Source organism: Pinus tabuliformis, chromosome J, assembly GCF_031772625.1.
Source record: "Pinus tabuliformis cultivar Carrire ecotype Pingquan chromosome J, CPIR1, whole genome shotgun sequence".
In the NCBI taxonomy this organism is placed as follows: domain Eukaryota; kingdom Viridiplantae; phylum Streptophyta; class Pinopsida; order Pinales; family Pinaceae; genus Pinus; species Pinus tabuliformis.
This window is the reverse complement of record NC_142295.1, coordinates 210,413,549-210,426,034: the sequence shown is the minus strand read 5'-3', so window position 1 is coordinate 210,426,034 and position 12,486 is coordinate 210,413,549. Positions and strand designations below refer to the sequence as shown.

Sequence of the window (12,486 nt, the reverse complement as noted above, 5' to 3'; positions counted from 1 at the left end):
TTTGATAGGTAACCTCTACACGATGAAAGTGCTCCAAGAGTGTTTTTCAAGGTGCTGAATCTAAATTAAATAACACAAATCAAGATTTTAATTCAAATTTTTCCACTAAAAATCACACAACTCGTAACCTCTGCACAATCGAAGTGCTCCAAGAGTGCTTTTCAAAGTGCTGAATCTAAATTAAATAACACAAATCAAGATTTTACTTCAAATTCTTCCACTAAAAATCACACTAGAAACAACTCCTTACCCACCGTTGAAGTTGAATGTAAATATATAACTATAAGAAAACCTTACACACAGTTGAAGTTGAATGTAAATATATAACTAGTTGAATGTAAATATATAACTATAAGAAAAACATAATCCATGGGTTGATTTGAAACCGAAAATAACTTGAAAAATTTAAGACGCAATCATCTTAGTACCGAAGGCATCTCATTATTAAAACCTGTTCCGGTATTGTATTTATTATTAGTTTCAAGAAAACAGTAACACTAATATTGGAGGCCTGTTTTATCTATCCAGAGATGAGAGTTGGCAAATAACTAGCGGGTTCGCTGTTATAGCCAGATCTGGCAGGCAGATAAATTGCCTACATGGAATCTGTCTATTTATTGTCCCTTGGAACAGCATGCAATGCAGCCTCTCTCATCCAAATAACAGCATCTCTTGCATCCCGTCACATAGTGGTCACTCCTTGGAGGCAGCACCGGCCCTGCACATAATATACATATCAAACCAATTTTAGAATCACTAGAAAACCCAACGCAGATCTTCTGCAAGATATGGCTTTCTTGAAAAACATGAAAAAAAATTCTAGAGATGAGTGATAAAATCTGTCGGAATAATGAATTTTGGCTTATTTTACCTGATGGCGTCTCCATTGTCTGGGCTGCATGATCATCCTCTGTAGCTGTGACAGGAGATAGCAGAAACAAGACAAAAACACAAATGACCGAAACTAATACGATCTTGGAAGCCATTATTCACAAACTTCTGAATCAGATAGATGATGGAGATAAGAAGAGGAGCTGAGAGTATATATAGAGGAACGGCCACAGTGAGTACAGACCTGTGAAGTATTAAATATATTATTGTGGACTCCAGCTCAGGATTTGGATACAGGAGGCAATCAGATAGGAGTCAAAGATGGCTGGCAAGATGACAGACAACTGGACAAGATCGACTTGCTTAAGTTGAATCTGGACTGTTGCCTATTTCATATATTCATCAGCATACCTAATTTGGATAGGGTCATTTTGTCTTTAGCTGGGGCCAGGGCCAGCACTGAGCACCTCGTAGGCTGCATTGTCGGTTGCAGCCAAATTCACGAATATAAAATTTAAGTCAACAAAATCGAGCCACGTGACTTATTAAATTTTAATCTACAGTAAGGAAACCACGTGGAAACAATAATACATCATATTCATCCTCTTACTTTATATGTAAAAGGCTCCCAGAGTACGGATATCGATTTATTGCAAGGTGCGTTTTAGTATTTTATGTGTTTAGGTATTTCTGTTGTGCGTGCTGAAATATTTAGTAATTTTTTATTATTTAAAATTTTATATAAAATACAGAAATAGAATTCAACGTTTAAAAAAAATGGTAACTGTTAAATTATATAGAATAAAGTTTATTAATATTTAAATAAAATTATTGTTAAAAAAAAAATTATAACTAATTTTGTAATAGTTTACTTTCATATTTACATGTACATAGAGGGAATTCAAATAGAAAATTTAATTTAGCATTGTTTTGTTAGTTTTACTTATGTATTTTTATTTACCTATTTTAATGGATATGTGTTTGGACTATCATAAATTTCTAACTTTAATTTGTTGATTAGGTTTGCTTCAATGAGTTTTCTTTTTAACCTTACACATAACAAAGCATTATTCTTTGTGTTCTTGACTTGTATTTCTACATAAAATAGTGTTTAGTCATTTTTTTCTCTTGTTGCTAAAGGCTATTCAAATCCACCTCATTCTCCACTTATCTACAGACAATATTATCATCCATATCAAAATTGCTTTCAACCTCATTACTTGAATCAATGGCAATGAGATTCCTCTCATTTGCATTTTTCTTTATGTTCTTCGGGTTAAGTTTGGGATATAACTTCCAACACTTATCCTTTGTAACTTTCAACACATCATCCATTCTAGTTCATGCAAATTATGATTCACTAAGAAACAAAGGTTTTGGTTTGCTAGAAAAATTATATTGCTCAAAAAATATGTTTGTGTCATGTAACTGTGAAAAACAAGAATCCCAAAAGGAGTGCTAAAATTCATTGTCAATCTCCATGTGGAGGTCTATTAACAATGTTGTTTCACTTAATTAACCAATTCTTTAGTTTCCTTTTGAGTATCTGGTGAGATACTCTATTAAAAAAGCATGTTTGCACCCATGTCTTGAGGGTGTGGAGAGGCAGGCTTGGAAGGTTGAACATGCTCCTTACTTCTCAGAGTAGCATGCTAGTTGTTAAAGTAAGGTGCTTCTAGGTTGACAACTAGGAACCAAATCTAACGTCACAAAACTCCAATAAAAGCTTTCGTGAAATACAACATAACCCCATAGAATCCCTGCCATTCGAATGCATGTGTAGGGTGTAGTAAATCCAAAGGCTACCATGAACAAGCAACCAACCACAAAAGAAAACAAAGCAAACTAGACCTAGTGGAGTTGAAAGCAACAAAACAAGAAACTAAATGCCGCCTTTGGCTAGTAGTGGCCAACAAAATAAAGAGACATAATACCTAAACGAAAAGAAAAAAATAGCCAACAAAAAAGATATAGGGGTGTTAGGGCCAAAAAAATTAAGTTGCGATGATAATTACCTAAGGCAATCCCAAATAAAGTCAACCTTCTCATTTATCTTCCTCATTTCCTCAAATGCATCTCATTGCATTATCAAATGTGATTACTAACCAACAATACTAACATCATCATAATGGGAGATTATTGGTCCTCTTGTACTAGTATAATCTAATTCCCTTATTCCTCATACAACTTTGGACCCTCATGTCACTCAATGTCAGGAATAAAAATGTCTTGTCACTGAACACCCACAAACACATAAAACATGCCGGCTGATACCAAAACATTTACTCACATCCCATCTGTTAGGCAATAAACTAATTAAATTAATTTTTTAAAAGCGATTCAACTCTTTTTTGCATTATTTTTTAATATTCTTTATCGAATTAAATGATATAAATTACAAAAAAAAAACCTAATTGAATATTATTTATTAGATATAGATTAATAATTGTAAAATTAATTATTATTCACAGAAGGGAACGATTAGAAAGGTATTAAGGTCTGTCCAACCATTGATCAACAACATCACTTTCAAGGAAGGGAAGAGTCTCGATGGGCAGCGACCCAAGAAGATAGTGTGGTGAAAGAATAACCAGAGTTGAGAGAGTGCGATCGGCGACGTCATGTATAGGATCGGTCAAATCAAACTTTAAATGCATATAACATTCATTTTGGTAGTTAATGTTGTAGGAGTTTGAATGCAGAGCGCAGCTTGCAAGCAGGCTTGGAAATTGACGTCATGTAGGATGTATTTCAAGTTCTAGTTTTCCCACTGTCAGGGTTGACGTCTAAGACATATTTGGGAGCCGGCCGTTTGACTTCTAATTTAAAATCTTAACCGTAAAAAATTATTGTAGCTGATGTCGGAATATAATTTCAACTGCAACAACAATTGAACAGAAATCGCAAACTATAATCTCATTGAAGTTCCATGCGATGCGATCCATCGCAGATCGCCATCGTGCCTTACCCTGTGGCTTCCCCGATCGTGATGCAATGCGATCATGTGACGCGATCGCAGATCGCAGATCGTGATTTTTCTCCAGTTCGCGTTAAACCCTCCGTGATGTTGCGATGCAACCTGAGCCATTACAGACCGCACTTTCACCTGCATACGATCCCAACCAACCATCCATTTGATCAAACCGCCATTATTTGTTCTGGCTTATACACGCCACCGCCATTGATGTCTTTTCGCCATTTACATATTTGAGTTCCCAAAGGAGAAAGATCAAACCCAGCTCCTGCACATTGAATGCTCAGCTACAACATTTAATAAACAACATGGCCGAGAACAAGAAGGATGCACCACGTGCAGGTGCATTAAAGAGATTATGGGTTTCTTACAACAGAGCTGGCCGCAGCATTTATCAGTTATGGGTTACCACACAACCGACTCAAGAAATACAGTAAAAGATCCCATCAGCAAAGTTAACGCGGTTGGTAGATAAGTTATGACCCCTTCCCACACTGTAAAAAGAAAAAAATGTAATGCACTATAAAAATGCAGACACAGCAGTGTAAAAATATAGTGAGAGTTTTGTGATTTCTGAAACGCACAACAGTGCTGAGATAGTGAAATTAGTTTCTGGAACTGAAGCGTTCCTGATGTAATCCCTCTGAGTAGAGGAAGACTATTTTGTAACAATTTTTTTTTGTTATGATTAAGATCCTGTATTGAAACAGAGCGTTGTTCTCTGTGCAATTTCTTTTGTGTTTGAAATAAACAGAAATTTCCAACATGGTATCAGAGCTAGTCTAGGCACTCAGTGAGTCAAAAACAGAGTTTGTTTTTTCACTGTAGGAGCTATAAGAAGCTTATTGAGCAGATTTTCTCCAAGAGAGAAAGTTTTTTGCTTGTTTTTAATTATACAATTAGTATCTCTTCTTTACTTATACAGGTTAAGATGGAAGATGCTGGAACTGGTTTGACAAATTCCCAACTGCCACAGTTTAATGGGAAAAATCACAGCTATTGGTCCATAACAATGAAAGCATTGTTTGCTTCTCAAGGAATATGGGAGCTGGTTGAAACTAGCTATGCTGAACCTGCAGATGCAACAACATTGGCTGCTTTGACAGTAGCAGAAAGAGACCAGTTGAAGAGCGACAGGAAGAAGGATGCCAAAGCCCTCTTTTTTCTCTTCCAATCAGTACATGAAAGTGTTTTTCCATGGATTGCAGCAGCAACAAAATCCAAGGAGGCATGGGATATTCTCAAAACTGCCTATCAAGGCATGGAGAAGGTGAAGACTGCAAAGTTGCAGATGTTGAGGAGAGACTTTGAAACACTCAGCATGAAGGAATCTGATACAATAGATTCATTCTTCACTCAGGTTATTGGGTTGATAACCCAGATAAGATCTCATGGTGAGATTCTTGAAGAAAGAAGGATTGTAGAGAAGATCTTGAGATGTTTACCCTCAAGGTTTGAAGCTATTGTGGTAGCAATACAAGAAACAAAGGATCTCTCACAGTTCACAGTAGATGAACTGAGTGCTTCTCTTATGTCTCATGAACCCAGACTGAGTAGAGGAACAAATTCCTCTTTTGAGCAAGCATTCAAGACACAGATGTATTTTGGCCAAGGAAAAGGTCGAGGCAGAGCAAATAACAGAGGTCATGGAAGAAGCCAAAACAAAGGCGGAAATAATCCTGTAAGCACAAGCGGAAGAAGCTACAATCAGAACCAAGATGAAGGTTCAAGCAAACTGCAAGCTCATGGACAAAGGTATGACAAATCCCAAGTCCAATGTCATTATTGTAAGAAATATGGGCACTACGCCAATGAATGTAGGGAAAAACAAAATGACATGAATAGTAGGCAGAATGCTAATTTTGCAAATGAAGAAGATAAGAATCCAAAGATTGTGTTGTTAACATGTAATATTGCACAAGACAAACAAGAAGATTTTTGGTTCTTAGACTCAGGTTGTAGTAATCACATGACTGGAAATATTGAAATGTTTGCCAATCTGGATGAAAATATGAAATCTGAGGTAACAACAAGAACTGATAGTAAGATATCTATCAAGGGTAAGGGCAGAGTCAGTATCCAAGCAAGAAATGGAGAACAGATGACTGCGCCAGAGGTATACTATGTACCTGGTCTGAAATGTAATCTTTTGAGCATTGGACAGCTCATTAACAAAGGTTACAATGTGTTCTTCAAAGATGATATGTGTACAATCAGAGACATACCTCCAATTAAGAAGATCATTGCACAGGTGCAGATGACCAGCAATAGAATGTTTCCTCTCAAACTCAGGGCAGATTTGAAGGAAGGAAAAACTATTGCAATTGTAACACAAGAAGTCTTTCAGGAACAAGTGAAAGATGAGAATTGGTTGTGGCACTCGAGATTTGGACATCTCAATTTCAGAGGCTTGAATCTGTTGCACAGAAAGGGAATGGTAAAGGGATTGCCATTGATCGAGAAACCGGACAACCTTTGTGAAGGCTACATCTTGGGCAAGCAACACAAAGAAAGCTTTCCAGCAGGAAATAGTATAAGGGCAAAAGCACCCTTGGAAATTGTTCACTCTGATGTGTGTGGATCGATGCAAATACCATCATTTGTCGGAAATAAATATGTTTTAAATTTCATTGATGATTACACTAGAAAGACATGGGTGTATATGCTGAAACAGAAGAATGAAGTGTTTGAGAAATTCCGCCACTTCAAAACTCTTGTTGAGAAGCAATGTGGGCATTATATCAAAGTGCTCAGAACAGATAGAGGAGGAGAGTACATCTCCAAAGACTTTCTGCGTTTTTGTAGAGAGAATGGCATACAAAAGCAGTTCACCGCGAGGTATACACCTCAGCAAAATGGTGTTGCTGAAAGGAAGAATAGGACCATTCTTGACATGGTCAGAAGTATGCTGAAGGAAAAACACTTGCCACATGAGTATTGGGCAGAAGCTGTCATTTGCGCAGTTTACATCTTGAATAGATGCCCAACTAAAGCTGTCATGAACAAAATACCAGAAGAAGCATGGAGTGGTCAAAAGCAAACTGTCACTCACATGAGAGTATTCGGTTGTGTAGCATATGCACATGTACCAAATTAGCTAAGGAAGAAGCTTGACAGTAAGGGGGAGAAGTGTGTCTTTATTGGCTATTTTGATGAGTCAAAAGCATACAAACTCTATAATCCATCCACCAAGAAATTGATAGTAAGCAGAGATGTGTAGTTCATTGAAGATGAAGCTTGGGATGGAAGCTTAGAGAAGACAGTGAATGTGAAGACAATTGTGTCTCACAAAGAAGAAGAGGAAGGGACAGCAGCAAATAATCCTTCCTTGGTGGCTCCTCCTCCACCACAACAAGTACAACAAACCACACAAGCTGGAATTCGAACAGCCTTGAGAAGTCAAGGAAGTGCTTCTCCAAGCACATCACAGGGATCAGAAATACCCTCAAGTTTGGATGGAACTCCAAGCACACCAAGAAGACCAAGATTCAGAAATCTAAATGAGATTTATGAACAAGGAGAGGTAAGTAACAATACCGGTCTGAATTCATTATTCGCTTTGTATTGTCATGTTGATGACCCAGTGCATTTTGAAGATGCTGTAAATGAAGATAAATGGATTGAAGCAATGAGTGAATAAATTGGTGCAATTGAGAAGAGTAAAACATGGGAGTTAGTGGACCTCCTTGAAGGCAAAGATGCCATTGGAGTTAAGTGGGTCTATAAGACCAAAAGCAATGCTGAAGGCAAGATTGACAGGCACAAAGAAAGACTTGTTGTGAAAGGCTACAAGCAGCAACAACGCAAAGACTATGATGAAACCTTTGCACAAGTTGCAAGGATGGAAACAGTCAGAACAATGTTGTCTATTGCGGCACAACACAAATGGAAGATTTATCAAATGGATGTTAAATCTGCATTCATGAATGGTGTTAAAAGAAGAGGTTTATGTTGAACAACCTCCAGGCTATGAAGTTGATGGCCAAGAGCAGAAAGTCTGCAAACTGAAGAAGGCTCTTTATGGGCTGAAGCAAGCTCCAAGGGCATGGTACAACAGAATAGATGTTTATCTCATTAAGAATGGGTTTGATAAGTGTGATGATGAACCCACACTCTACATAAAGGAGAATGACGGTAAGATTCTTATTGTTGTTTTATATGTAGATGATTTGATTTTTACTAGTAATGATACTTATCTCATTGCTGATTTTAAAGCAGTCATGAAAAGTGAATTTGAAATGATTGACTTGGGCTTCTTAAGATGTTTTCTTGGAATTGAAGTAGACCAAAGTGAAAATGGTGTTTTCATTTCTTAAGTTAAATATGTAGAAGCAGTGTTGAAGAGATTTAACATGCAGAACAACAAGGCAGTTGTGACTCCAACTGTAATGGGGTTGAAATTGACCAAAGAAGACAGTAGCAAGGATTTTAATCCAAAATTGTACAAAAGCATAGTTGGCAGCCTTATGTACTTGACTGCAACTAGGCCGAACATTATGCACGTTGTGAGTTTAATCTCCAGATTTATGGAAAGACCGAAAGAGACTCATTGGCAGGCATCCAAGAGGATTCTAAGGTATGTGAATGGAACGAAGGGGTTTGGTATTTTATACTCCTATTCTGAAAGTTTCATGTTGACAGGTTACACTGACAGTGATTGGGTTGGAAGTGTTGATGATAGAAAAAGCACATCGGGATATGTGTTTCATATGGGATCGGAAGCCATCTCATGGGCTTCCAAGAAGCAACCAGTTGTGTCTTTGTTAACAACAGAGGCAGAGTATGTGGCAGCAACAGCAGCAGCATGCCAAGAAGTGTGGCTGAGAAGAGTTCTCAGAGATTCGTGTCATGAACAAGAAAAGGGCACAACCATTTACTGTGACAATAGCTCGGCAATAGCATTGTCTAAAAACTCTGTTTTTCATAAAAGGACAAAGCACATAGACACCAAATTTCACTTCATACGTGAATTGGCTAACAATGGTGAGATTTTTTTGCAGCACTGCAGAACAGAGGATCAGTTAGCTAACATCTTGACAAAACCATTGGGAAAGAAAAGTTTTGATCATTTCAGGAAATGCCTGGGTATGCAGAGAAACCCAACAGTTGAAATTAAAGGGGAGTGTTGGAATATAATTTCAACTGTAGCAAGAGTTGAATAGAAATCGCAAACTATAATCCCATTGAAGTTCAATGCAATGCGATCCATCGCAGATCGTCATCGCGCCTTACCCTGTGGCTTCCCCGATCGTGATGCGATTCGATCATGCGACGCGATCGAAGATCGCAATTTTTCTCGAGTGCGCATTAAACCCTCCGCGATCTTGCGATGCGACCTAAGCCATCGAAGATCGCACTTTCACCTGCATATGATCCCAGCCGTCCATCCATTTGATCAAACAACCATTATTTGTTCTGGCTTATACACGCCACCGCCATTGATGTCTTTTCGCCATTTACCTATATGAGTTCCCAAAGGAGAAATATCAGATCCAGCTCCTGCACATTGAATTATCAGCTTCAGCATTTAATAAACAGCATGGCCAAGAACAAGAAGGACGTGCCATGTGCAGGTGCATTAAAGAGATTATGGGTTTCTTACAATAGCGTTGGCCGCAACATTTATCAGTTATGGGTTACCACACAACCGACTCAAGAAATACAGTAAAAGATCCCATCAACGAAGTTAACGTGGTTGGTAGATAAGTTATAACCCCTTCGCGCACTGTAAAAAGAAAAAAATGCAATGCACTATAAAAACGCAAACACAACAGTGTAAAAATATAGTGAGAGTTTTGTGATTTTTGAAACGCACAATAGTGCTGAGATAGTGAAATTAGTTTCTGGACTGAAGCGTCCCTGATGTAACCCCTCTGAGTAGAGGAAGACTATTTTGTAACAGTTTTTTTTTGTTATGATTAAGATCTTGTATTGAAACAGAGTGTTGTTCTCTGTGCAATTTCTTTTGTGTTTGAAATAAACAGAAATTTCCAACAGCTCAAGGTACAAATCTCTGAAATTATCTATTATATGTGAGGTTGAGGTTACAAAATCCAATGATAATATGCATATCGGTATCAGGTGAAAGGTCTGCAAAGTTTAACAAACAACATTAAATGCATCGTGGATTTCTTAATTTATTCTGCGAGTTGTTTTTAGTGTGATTTTTTTTTAAGCTTTCCTGCTGGGTTTTTTTGTCTAATTTCTTTGAAATGCTGCAGGAATTTATTGAAATCACAAGTATGGTGGGTAACCACTGCACAATTAAGTGCCCTAAGGATTTTTCAGGGTGCTGAATCCATATATACAATTTAAAAACTATTTTAAGTAACACAAATCAAAATTTCACATCAATTTTTTCAGCCGAGTTCCAACACTAAAAAAATCCAAAAAATCACATTAAAAACAACTCCATTTACTATGTACCTATCTGAATTTATGTATCTGTAAAGCTACATGAATCATAATGCACCATCCATGAGCCAACTGCATAGTACCTACAGGCTACATGCCTACAGCTACGATGCTACCATTCCTTCAAGTTCTGGGAGTTGACATGAATCATAATGCACCATCCATGAGCCAACTGCATAGTACCTACAGGCTACATGCCTACAGCTACGATGCTACCATTCCTTCAAGTTCTGGGAGTTGACAGTTAAGGGTACATTATGGGAGTAAGCATCCACCGTACTAATATTGGTGACCAAATTTAATGGCCCAGTTATTAGCATTGGCATTGATTCTTTTGGAAAACAACTTTCAAATTTACCACTTTCACTTTTGGCATCTAACAATATGTGGTCAGTTGCAACTGTTCCATTTTGAAATTATGTGTTTTGTGGTGCTACATTTGCCTCCGCCATTCTTCCTTACTAATTGGGAAAAGAAATAACATCACTACAATATATCACTTTCATCTTTTAGTTTACCCTACTGCACCGTCGAATCTGCGGTGGTCTGAATATGGCATGTTTGCTTGATCAGAGCTTATTCACCTATGCCGCTAATGTATTGTAAAACCTTAACATACTTACAAGTTACGAACTTCCAACCAGTCCGGGAGCATTTCAAACTCAGATTGGTAACCTGATACGACCTCAAATTCAAGGGAAAAATAGTGTTTTCTATTCTCTGTATTCCACTATATTTTGTTAATACTTCTGGAGCATTTCAAACTCAGATTGGTAACCTGATACGACCTCAAATTCAAGGGAAAAATAGGGTTTTTTATTCTCTGTATTCCACTATATTTTGTTAATACTTCTGGGTTATAATCTAATAATAATTTATAATAACTTATTTTCTCTGAGTTTAGAAAAAATATCTCAGAAATTTCTGGACATGTGTTCTTCCCTAGCCGATTGAAGTTATGGGATTGGAATTGCGAGCAAGCGTAGATACCTAACAGGCCACTTCTACGGGCTTTGCAAAGAAGAACAAAATTTCCATGTTTCTTACCAACTGAATTAATCTATAAGATTCTCAAGGCCGAACAAATTATTAGTCCAGTCTGTCACTAATTGAATTAATCACGTTGGGAAGCATTATGTGATCTGCTCAGGTGTTTTTGAAAACTCTAGCATTACTAACACTGTTGCAATAAGAATTGCAGTGATTACAGACTTGCATTTCCAAAATTCTTTATACCCTAATAAAAATCCTTATTATAAATTATCCTTCTAGGAATCTTAGGTACAGCCTCACCGTTGTTTCTCAAGAGCAGTGTTTACTCACAGCTACTCAAATTACTGCCGGCCATCATGTTTGTCAATTGTGGTATACTTTGAAATTTTGTTGTAGATATTTAGATAACATGTCATTGACAAGTCGCAGTTTTCACGGTGCAAAAGAAGGTTTCTGGAAAGAAATGGGCACTTCGCAAATGAGAGTAAACTTTTTTTTTAAGCTTTAGATTTTAGATTTTGCTCATAGTAATCAGGTATTTTTTAATTATTTTTTCTTTATAAGTATTTTGCTCTTCGTAATTATCAGGATGGTTTTTGTATTTTTTAATCAAGTTGTCTGTAAAATAATGGAGTAGAAAAGTTTTTAATTCAATTATATTTAAAATTATTTAAACAATTTTTAAAAATATTAAATTTTATAAATATTATTGCAAATTCAAATCACCCAGTATTTGTTGAATACATTTCCTATTAAAAACAAGTAACATTGGATTTACTTTTGCATTACTATTGTGATCGTGATATTAGAACTACAAGCCGCCATTGAATAATGTAGAACATGTTATCCTTTAAATTTAGTAGCTGATTTTTAGGAGGCATTTTGAGTATTGAGTACATTACTAAAGATGTTTCAGTGTGCAATATGTGTGCAATATGTATTGGTGGTCGAGTGCAATATGTATTGGTAGTCGACAATGTTAGTGTTAATTGGTCACATGTTTTCGGAACAAGAACATGTATTTGTGATTGACATTTTTTCTTTTTTAGAGCTGCCATGTGACTACCAATACTTGTATATAATTTTATGTAATTTTAAATCACAACATTTATCCGAAAGTTGTGAATCTTGAATAAATTTAATAACTATAATCCTGAAAAAAGTGCAAGTTAACTGAAGCTTTTTTAAGCCAATAGTGTATAAAACTCTAACCAAACCCTTCTATGTTAGTTTTTGCAATTTCAATGTCAATGCGGGCATGATCTAAATATTAA

The 12,486-nt window shown here is 36.7% G+C and overlaps 1 long non-coding RNA gene across 1 annotated transcript; it reads right to left on the bottom strand.

Annotated features, from left to right (window-relative positions):
• Positions 1-441: 441 nt before the first annotated feature.
• LOC149226440 (uncharacterized) lies at positions 442-1,062 on the bottom strand. The gene is made up of 2 exons (XR_016247045.1): positions 872-1,062; positions 442-718 (listed from the first exon to the last, which is right to left on the bottom strand). It is a non-coding gene; the product is annotated as an uncharacterized LOC149226440 (long non-coding RNA).
• Between the last annotated feature and the right edge of the window lie 11,424 nt (positions 1,063-12,486).